At 27.9% G+C, this 10,330-nt stretch overlaps 1 long non-coding RNA gene across 4 annotated transcripts in view; it reads left to right on the forward strand.

Moving 5' to 3' along the window:
- The first annotated feature begins 779 nt into the window (after positions 1–779).
- LOC100574262 overlaps positions 780–10,330 on the forward strand; it is a 13,834-nt gene continuing 4,283 nt past the window's right edge. The window contains exons 1-6 of one of the 4 annotated variants that reach the window (XR_003838618.1): positions 780–1,204; positions 1,783–1,948; positions 2,367–2,550; positions 2,878–3,001; positions 3,056–3,170; positions 4,538–4,953. This is a non-coding gene — a long non-coding RNA (uncharacterized LOC100574262). Of the gene's footprint in view, positions 1,205–1,275; positions 1,683–1,782; positions 1,949–2,366; positions 2,551–2,877; positions 3,002–3,055; positions 3,171–4,537; positions 4,954–10,330 lie in introns of those variants that run through there. The other 3 variants (XR_003838617.1, XR_001678876.2, XR_510369.3) reach the window with 3 other exon arrangements.

A 10,330-nucleotide genomic window follows, 5' to 3' on the forward strand; every position in this document is an offset into this window, starting at 1 on the left:
ATAAATCATGATTTACGCTTCTGATTAAGTAATAAAAAGATTGTTATTATGCTTACAAAATTATTGTTTTTATTTTCATGCAATCAGGAATTATATTATAAATTAATTTATAATTATAAATAATCTTATTTGTGACCAATGGTAGGGGGTAGAAAGTAGAATACCTAACTTAGATTTACGTAGGTACCTATATAAGTATTTACTTCGATCTTTTCTACTCTATTTAATTATAATATTTTCTACTTTTGAAATAATCCTATATATTTAAATTATTTTATTATTAAAACAATGGTAAATTATATTCCAGTTCGAAATATACTTTTTTTGGTTAGAATTTAAAAAAATCAACTTTATAATTTAGATGGGCATCAGTGCACAATTTAGGAAGGGGCCCTGTTGGCATTTGCCGACTAAACGACCGTTAAATCCGCCACTGGTAGGTACCTACATTTTGTAAAGTAAATATCTAATTTGTGTCAACACATATTTTGTACAACGCATTGTCAACAAATAATAGATAAAAATATAAAATAATGATGTTGGAATCTTAAAAAATTTGGAATTTTGAACTAAAACAATATCTAAACAAAATAAGTGCCTATAGGTACCTACCCACGTTATAATATAATTATTATGTATTATATAGTATATACCAGATACCTATTACAATACACTTATTAGTTATTCATTTATAATACCTACCAAAAATTATAGAAATGATATCAAAGTTGTAATGTGACAAACTATACGTATTCCGTGTTATTATCGGTAATTACATAGGTACCTAATATTCAAAAACACACAATAATTAAAAACTCAATTGCTATGATATTTTCCTATCACTGTAAGTTTATTTGTGAATTTTAATTTTCAAATGTTACGTAACGTAATTAGGTACGATCGTCAAGCACCCCACCATCTTCCGGTCGTATAGGTATAGTCACGATGGCCGACGGTTGTTTTGTTATTTTTTCTCTCCTCTCGGCTGTCTGTAGCCAAACACACACAGAACCACTAACACGTTTTTTTGTTGCGTACGTTTTTCTTTCGTCTTTTTACACGGACTAAGATCTTAGTCCGTGTCTTTTTATTGTTTTCTCGTGAAGTTACCACAATAAAATGGAGTACCTAGTCACTCGGAAACATTTTGCCGTGGCGGTGAACGCTGCCGGGCAAACTAAGGTTATAAACAACAACAAAAAAGGTAACCAAAATTATTATATTTTCTGACCATAATATGGCAGAATGGCATCATTTATCTTGTTATGGCTGGACGTACATTCGTACAAAGAGAAAAGAGCGAAACGTCACATTGTATTATAATATTCTTTACCAATTCGAAAAAAAAATATTTTGATAAATTAATCAATCATCTTATCAATAAATTATCAACACACAAAATGATAGTGATCGTTAGAAATAATAATATCAAAAAATACCTTATAGAGTATTGACAATTTATAATTTAAAACATTGATGACAAGTAGGTAACTGGTAGGTAATGAATGATGTGCTTGTGTTTCTTTGTTTTTTAAGCCTCCATAGTTCAGGCTTCGATAAACATTTTAAGCAACGTTTGCTAGTCAAATAGTAGTTAAAACAGTAAAAATGTATAACTTTAATAATATTTTAATTTTAAACAAATATGATTCTATACTGTATTGCCGAATCTATACATTATGGTAAAATATGATGTATACATTAAATCATGTCTTATACCGTTATTTATTAATAAATATATATTATATTAAACATGATTAAACTGATTATTCTGTGTTTAAGGTGCCAGTATAGCAAGCGACACAAAATTAGCCAAATTAATATTATATTATAAAAAAAACACAAACTGTTTACCTATATAAAGTAAAAAACATTCAATTTGGATTCAAAATACAATAGAAAATATAAACATACATGGATTAAAAGGAACTAGATGTCACTGTTAAAGGTTAATATAATAAATGCATGAATAGTTATGAATTATAAGTTATATTAAGTAGGTAAATTAAAAACATTATTTATTTTTTTTTTTTCAGTTCAGTACTGCAATCATTGACTTTATAATACACAGGTAAAAGCTATCCTATTGTTAATATTGGAAGCTATTAATTGCTATCAGTCGCTAGATTTGTTATATCTGTTTGCATTAAGTGCAATGTGTAGATACAGCCAACCTAGCGGCTGACAGCAATTTGTAGCTTCCAATATTAACAATAGGATGGCAAATCTGTACGTCATTATAAAATGAATGCTGCAATGCTAAAAAAAATATGCCATAATAATTTGCACATATTTTATAATGATGATTTGTAATGTTATAAATTATTTTATAATCCATTATAATTTAAGAATCTGTTTATTTTAAGGTATCAATGTAGAATACAACACAACCTCTGTACTGTAATATGCTTCCAAATCAATAAAAACAGTTGATTGGAAATTCTAAAAAAATTTTAAAATGTTGGATTCAAATACTAAAGTATACTGAAGCATGCAATATACTAGTAGTGGAACAAATAAGGGAACAAATTGTCTCCATTAAATGTTTATGTAAGTAATTCATAAGTGTTAGAAAAGGATTTATAGCACACAGTTTGTATTTAATAAAATATCTTATCTGGTCGATTTTAATTAACTAGGTACATTCTAAAGAGGAATATTATTTTTCTACTTTTTGTTATATTTTTATTTTTGAAATATAACATTCATTCTTATTCAAATTACTTATAATAGATTTTTTTTTTTACATAAATATGTTTTTGAGCTGGATACACAATAAAATTGTAAGAAATGATTAAAAAAAAATACAAGTCACGGGTGGTAGGTAATGTAACATTATTTTGAACTGTATAGTGTATGCCTAATTTTTTTTTTTAGACTACAAAATAAAGTCCAAATTCGGGTTAATGTATTGAGACAGATATTAAATAATTGCATGATGATCAGTCGCTAAAGAGTCTTAATGTACTAAAATTTTCCTTATGAATCTCCAGTTGTTTAAGTATATTATTTTATTTAATAGTTATGTATATTTTTCAATTTTTGTTTGTTTTAGGAAGTGCAGTTCTTAGCCCTAATACTAAACTCAGTAAATGTATTGTATATATTGGATATTAATGTTATGGAATACCTTTAAATGCCAACATGTTCCCACACATCTCAAATAAAAAGTAAGCAGTTAATATATTTTGTTAAAAATATTTATAATTTAACTTAAATAGTTACAATATATATTTAAAATGTAGTCTGCTTTTCTAATATTGAAATACTTGTAACTCTTAACTTATAATCTACTCGTCCTAAATTTAATTTTGTGTATTGAAAAACTTCTGCTCTGGAATATGAAAATAAAACTGTATGTTTTCATAGTTAAAAATTATTCTTTTTTCAAAAACATTTATATTTTTAAAATAATGAGTGTTTAATGATAAAATAATCACCTGGTATAATATTTAATTGTGTAGGTATGTTTAGTTAAAAATTTATTTATTTTTGTTCTTGACGTCATTTCATGAAATTTTTTTATTATATAGGATATTTTTTGTAATTTTTATAATATATTGTGTAATTGTTATTAAGATTTGTTTTTCAATGAATATTTTTACATTTCTAAATATATTTTTTTGTGATTTAATTTAATGCGGAAAGGTGCAGTTTATTTATTTTAAATTTCATGCCAGAGACAGAATGACAGAAACAATTACATTTTTTTAAATTTTGTTTCTATCGTGGTTTTCACATTTTTATTACCTATTTAACGATAAGGTTTTTATTCGTAAATTGTAAAATAAAATTACTTGATAAATTATTTAAGTGACCCATATCTTATTTCTAAGCAAATCACTTATGAGTCAACTACATTATGACATGTACCTTTTACAACTAGGTTCCTATTGCACTACGGTTCTATTATAGCCCTACAGATCACATTGTATGGTAGAACATTAAAAGTGGAAGCATGGACACTTTGTACTATTATAAATTTTAATATTATATAGGTATATGAAGTTTATAATATAAATTTGTCTGAAGTCATAAACTCATAACCAATTATATAAAAGTTGTTATAATTTGGTATATTTAAGTAGATAACTTAGGTTTTAGATTCCACATGGGAGGGACGTGGGTTACTAGGTACCTATCGGTTATAATTGTATCAATATAACATAAATACTCGTATATTTCCCAAGCGTGATATTGAAATTAATCAATTATCTTTTGCGTTTTTGTTGAATTAATTAAATGCATTTTAAATTTAAATTTTATAAAAATATATTACAATTTATTATAAAAATAATGTTTAAATCCCATTATACTTTATAAGTTGGGTATAACATAATGTATTATATACAATGTAACAGCAAAACCTGAAAAATAAAATAACCTTTTTTTATATGTAAGACTCATGCGCTACAAGTACGTAGGTAGGTTTTATATATAAACTTACAATTTTTAATTTTTAATTGTATATATTTTGTATTAAATTGTTTTAGGAAAAATTCAAAATAACCAATTTATTTATAAATCTAATTTTTAGATGAAGTGACTGTCTACTTTAGTTTCAAACATTAATCACTGTCATTCGGACGATGGTATACGAACCCCGCACCGCCACCTCCGTATCATTCACATCGCGCGTAATGCGCTGAGGCGGCGACCAACAAAATTTTAGAAAAAGCTCTTCGTCATGCACAACAAATTAGAGCTTATCCTGATTCAGAATATTATATTTCGTTTATTTCTGTACCTACATTTAGCCGTTCTCGAGAAATAGCGCGGACAAACATATAGATGCAGACGGACAACCAGACAAGATACAAAGAAAAATAAAAACTTTAAAAATACTATACAACTGTAGGTACAACTGGTACAAGTCAAAAGACATAATTTAATGTAGGTAGGTTCATTATATTATACCATAAATCATAATATATTCACAACAATACATTTTAATTTTTTAATTTTAAGTTTATTGATGTATTATTGTGGTCGAAATAATGAAAAATATTTTGGTAAAAATCAGAAGTTAAAAAAATTATTATTTATCGAGATATTGAGAGTTGTTGAATAGCCGCTTGACGTCATAGAGTCCACAAGTGAGCAGCCGCCCATGTTTTAAGTGTAAAAGGAGTTTGATTTACACAATGATTTTAATAACTATTAACTTACGATAGTATTTCAGAATTTTGTTTTTCATAATCCTCAGTATATTTACGTGCTTAACTCGATGGTGTGATTTAAAATTTAATATATCTTGTATATCCCTGCAACAAAAACACTCAGCCAATCTCCATGTAAAAAAAAAATGTATAAGAAATGGCTCTAAAAGTTATATCATAATTTTATAGCTAAGTCTTTGAACTATAGATATCATTTATGATAAAATAGTCTGCTAAATAATTTAACTTAGCTTGGTGACTTTAAAAGACTTGGTTAGTAAGTAATACACTATACCTTTTTCAATGATAGTATTTATAGTGACTATATTATGTACTCGCATTATGCAATAGTATTTTGAAATATTTAACTTAAGTCGTCATGCTAAGTTCAATATTATTTAGCAGACTATTTTAACATTAATTATATGGATAGTTCAAAGACTTAGGTATAAATTCATATCACAACAGCCGTTTTTTATACCTATACTTAGAATTTTTACACGGAGTTAGACGGATTGTTTTCATGGGATATAATAATTTTTTGTTAGGTATAGGTACCTTAGTATTTGTATAAATCATTGTTACGTGACTAGAAATAATTAATAATGTGTTAATAATATGATATCGCCAATGTTGCCGTTGTATGAGCAGTAGTGGTCTGGATAAGCAGTGGATCGGGGGGGGGGGGGGGCAATATTATATTTTATGATATTTATCGGACTTAAAAGTACTTGAACATTTTTGGTTGTTACTTTTAAGCCGGATGGATAACCAATCTGCTTGCGATTTTCCATCTGCACAATATTTCTCCCTATATTTCTGATCGATTAATATCTTATATTATTATATTTATTTAAATTTTGTATTTATATAATCGCCAAAAAGCATATATTTTTTACTAATACAATTATATAAAGATTGTACCTAAACATTAATATATTATTTTATTAATATTAACTTAAATACATTTAACACAAAATAATTCTATCTGATGATTATTAATACCCGGATTTATACTATTGAGCTCGTACCTACCTACTTAATTTCGGCACTCAAATGTTGATATCGTTTTATAACGGTCCTTTTATGTGAAAATATTACACCACTTACGGAAAAGTTGATTTTATTGAAGAAAGATTTTGGAAAGTTTACAAATATTATGCTCTTATATGACGTTCTGTCTGATTTATTGATAGTCAACACTGTACTGCTCGTCTAGCAGGGGACACAGGTTTTGCCTGTATATAGACCAAAAGGGTTGTGTCAGCACATTCCCGTCCTCGCTGAGTGATTAGTTCATGGAGTTTTTGTGCATAATGAAATATTATATTATAATAAATAACGCTTAATAGGTATACTTCATGTTTAAACATAATATTATAGCATTACATTACTACAGTATTACATGATTAGCAGTGGTTTCTAAGTTTCTAACAATACCTATACTGTTCACTCCAAAACAATTAGCTTATCGCGGGACACGACTCTGCGCGACGGTGACACCTCCCTCCTTGTCCATACTCCACTCCGTTATTTAATTATTTAAATTATTATGATTGTTATGTGTATGTATTGGGCCTCGCTACAGTAATTATTTAAGGGGCAACATTTAGGCAATTTCTAATCTTGCCATAGTCGACCGGGATCTACGCGTTAGTTGTATAAATAATTATTAGTGTGAGTGAAATTAAATACAGGTATTCTCTCTCGTACGCGCACGCACATGTCATTACTCGATATAAATTACACTACACGAATTTTACAACAATATACATTTGTTTTGACAAAATTAAAGTTAGTGAACGTTGTCTGATTTTGATTCTGAAAAAAATATTTGAATTCAGCAGAAAAATGTCTAGATCGTACGAAACATTTTCCGTTTTTAATATTAATATTAATTTTAATTATGATTCGAAAAAGTTCATATTTTCAAGTTTTCAATTACAGTTCACAATAATATAAATTTTAGTTTTTACAGAGTGCTTCGTACGATCACTACGAAACACTATCGTACTCATAGACAATTTTCTGGTGAGTTCAAATTTTTTTTCGGAATCAAAATCGAACAACGTTAATTTAACGTTAAACAAATGTTTAAAACAAGTTGCTTACAACATTGTGTTTTAAACATAACAACCCTGTCAACCATACAATTTAATACAAGTATTAATTAAGTACATATTATACAGGTATAGTTAAATTAAAATGTTTATAATTTTTGAACTATGAAAAGTTAGCACAATTTTGTGATTTTGATGAGGTTTGTCAACACTTGAACTTTAAATGTTTATAAAAAAAATAATGACTAAGTACATAAGAAGTTGGATTTTTCATGCATTTAGACCTATGAGCTGGCTAAAAATAAATATACCTACTTCTAGTATTACAATTTTAATTTTGAATACTAATTTGAATATTATGTTAGCCTCTTTTCTATGTTTTGTAGGAAAAAACTTTTGAATTTTTTTGTCACATTGGCCCTTTAAAGTAATTATTTTGGAACTACAGTAGATACATAAACTTTTAAAAACACCGTGAATCTATCCTATACCTAACATAGAAATTTCAAATTAGTATGATTAGTATTAGATTTTTTTTCAAAATTAAAATTAGACTAAAACTATGTTATTTTTTCGCCAGCTTATTGGCATTATTCATTGTCGCGTACTCACATAAGTACAAAAATATTTTCGATAACGTGTGCCGCTGTACATGCGCGTACGTGGCTATAATATATAATGTGTAGTCACCTCGACGGCCCACAGCTGGGTAAGGAATTCACACTCACAATAATAATCATCTATAATAATTTACGAGTTTATACGATTAACACAGCGATCTCGAGTGACGAGATGATATAGCTGTCTAAAGTCTACCCCTTATACAATAGCCATTAGGAGTCAACGCGGCTCTAAACAATTGAATTTTTCATGCATTTAGACTTATAAGCTGGCGAAAAATAAACATAGGTATTAGGTACTGATACTTCTAGTAGTTCAATTTTAATTTTCAATACTAATTTCAATTCACCTCTTTTCAATGTTTTGTATGAAAAACTTTTTCATTTTTTTGTTTTATTAGCACTTTAAAGACATTAAAGTGCAAGTTAATTTTGAGAAATTAAGTAAAGTAATTTGGAACCCTAATACGTAAACTATCCAAAACGTCTAAAATCTGTTTCCTACAATTCACAGAAAAGAGGCTGACGAATTTAAAATTGGAATTGGATTACTAGATGTATGTTAATTTTTCGCCAGCTTATTAGCATTATATTCATTGTTGCGAGTGAACGAAAAATTTTTTCGAGAGTGCTCGTTGAATATTGAGCACGCGCGTACGTGTGTTATGGAACATGGTCGTAGCCGTTCGCCCGCAGCCGGTAGATAATATTAAATCTATTGTTATCGAGTTCGAATTTCTTCGAAATGATAATTTTCTATTTTACACATAATATAGAACCGCTCTCACACTAATAATCATTTACAACTAACACACAGATTACAGGCGGCGAAGACAAGATTATAAATTCTAAATTGTTCCCCTTAAATAATATCCACTCAGTGGCGTAATTGAGAATGTTTCATGGGAGGGGATCAAAATAAATTAGTATGGCAAACTTGTGGGGGGCTTTGCCCGTAATACATCATCAGATTTCTCTGTTTCTTTAAATAATATACAAGAAATTGTGTAGGTAAAATTATTATATTATGCATTATTAATTATTATTATAAATTATTAAACTCTATTTTTTTTAATAAACTCATTCAAATTTTTCATGAAAATTAATATGACATAGATACCTAATAGTTGATTGACTGCAGTTAAATTTTCAATACATTTTTTAACTGGTGTTTATTTAATTTTGCATAATTTTAGCGCGAGTTGTAATAGTAATTATAAATTATAATAAGTGTATAAAATACGTCGTACATATTTTGTACGATTTTAAAACATTTAGTTCCGGGCCTAATAATGCTAAGTATTTTGAATAATTTATAATTGTAATACCTACGTCAATTCCAAGCTTCTTTTTAAAAAAATTCAATGGAGTACTACTAGTTGCTGGTAGCTTACTTTTTTTTTGCTCCATTTTTCTTTTAGCTTATAAAAATAAAATCAATTACTATGTTGTGTGACAATGTGACTATGAGGAAATGGCACGGTGTGTTCTGACTGTGTAGTGTCCACTGTATATACGTGTTTTTTTTTCGTTTTAGTTTTAGTTTATTGAACTTAGAAATTAGAATATTAACTAATACTATGACTTTCAACTTATATACTGTATCGATTTCGTATTTATTAAATCATATCAATCGTATACATTTCAAATTGTAGGTAGGTATTTACCTACATATTAGTACATGACAACCGTCAATCGGCTATTTTAAAGATTTAGATAGGGATTGACGAATTATTATACATTTATGCTTAATGGTTATGACTATGACTAATCAGTAGATTTGATTATAGATTTTTACTGTACACATTTTTGTCGGGATACTTTAGGTAGGTTGTTGGTACATACTATATACGTTAGTATACCTACAGTCTACACCTACACCTCTGCGTTATCATTAAGACGGTCAAATTCGTTTGTATTTCCAGTGCGTACTATATTTACTCATTTATTTAATATCATAAATTTTTAACTATGGAAAATATAACAGTAGTGAACAAATTTAACAATGAAGTCACTGCTTATTATGCAACTGATGCAGAATTTCTTAACAAAGTACCAGTATTGTATTATACAATTAATAAAAACAGCGAAAAGACATTCACAATTTGGAAGGCAGGGTTATCAAAAATGTTTTTGCAAAACAAAGAGATGCGCTTGTCGGAAAAATAATTTACTGTTTAGTTCAAGATGTCACGAAAAAACCACATTTAATATTTTAATCTAATATTTTTTTAATAATTCAAATTAATTTAATATTTTACATGTTACATACAACTTGAAAATAAACTAAACTTAATATGTAAAATAAGTAAAATGGTTGTTATCATATTATAATGATTGTAGTTCTTAAAAGGCCTAAATACTGTTAGTCCGTATGCAATAAGCCTGAAAAACAGCAGGCTGTTTGGAAAAATAAGAAGTAGTTCGCAAACGGGCTACCCCATTGCAAAAGACTAATTTTCCATACGGCCTACGACCAGTGGCGCAACTA

This window comes from Acyrthosiphon pisum, chromosome X, assembly GCF_005508785.2.
Source record: "Acyrthosiphon pisum isolate AL4f chromosome X, pea_aphid_22Mar2018_4r6ur, whole genome shotgun sequence".
In the NCBI taxonomy this organism is placed as follows: domain Eukaryota; kingdom Metazoa; phylum Arthropoda; class Insecta; order Hemiptera; family Aphididae; genus Acyrthosiphon; species Acyrthosiphon pisum.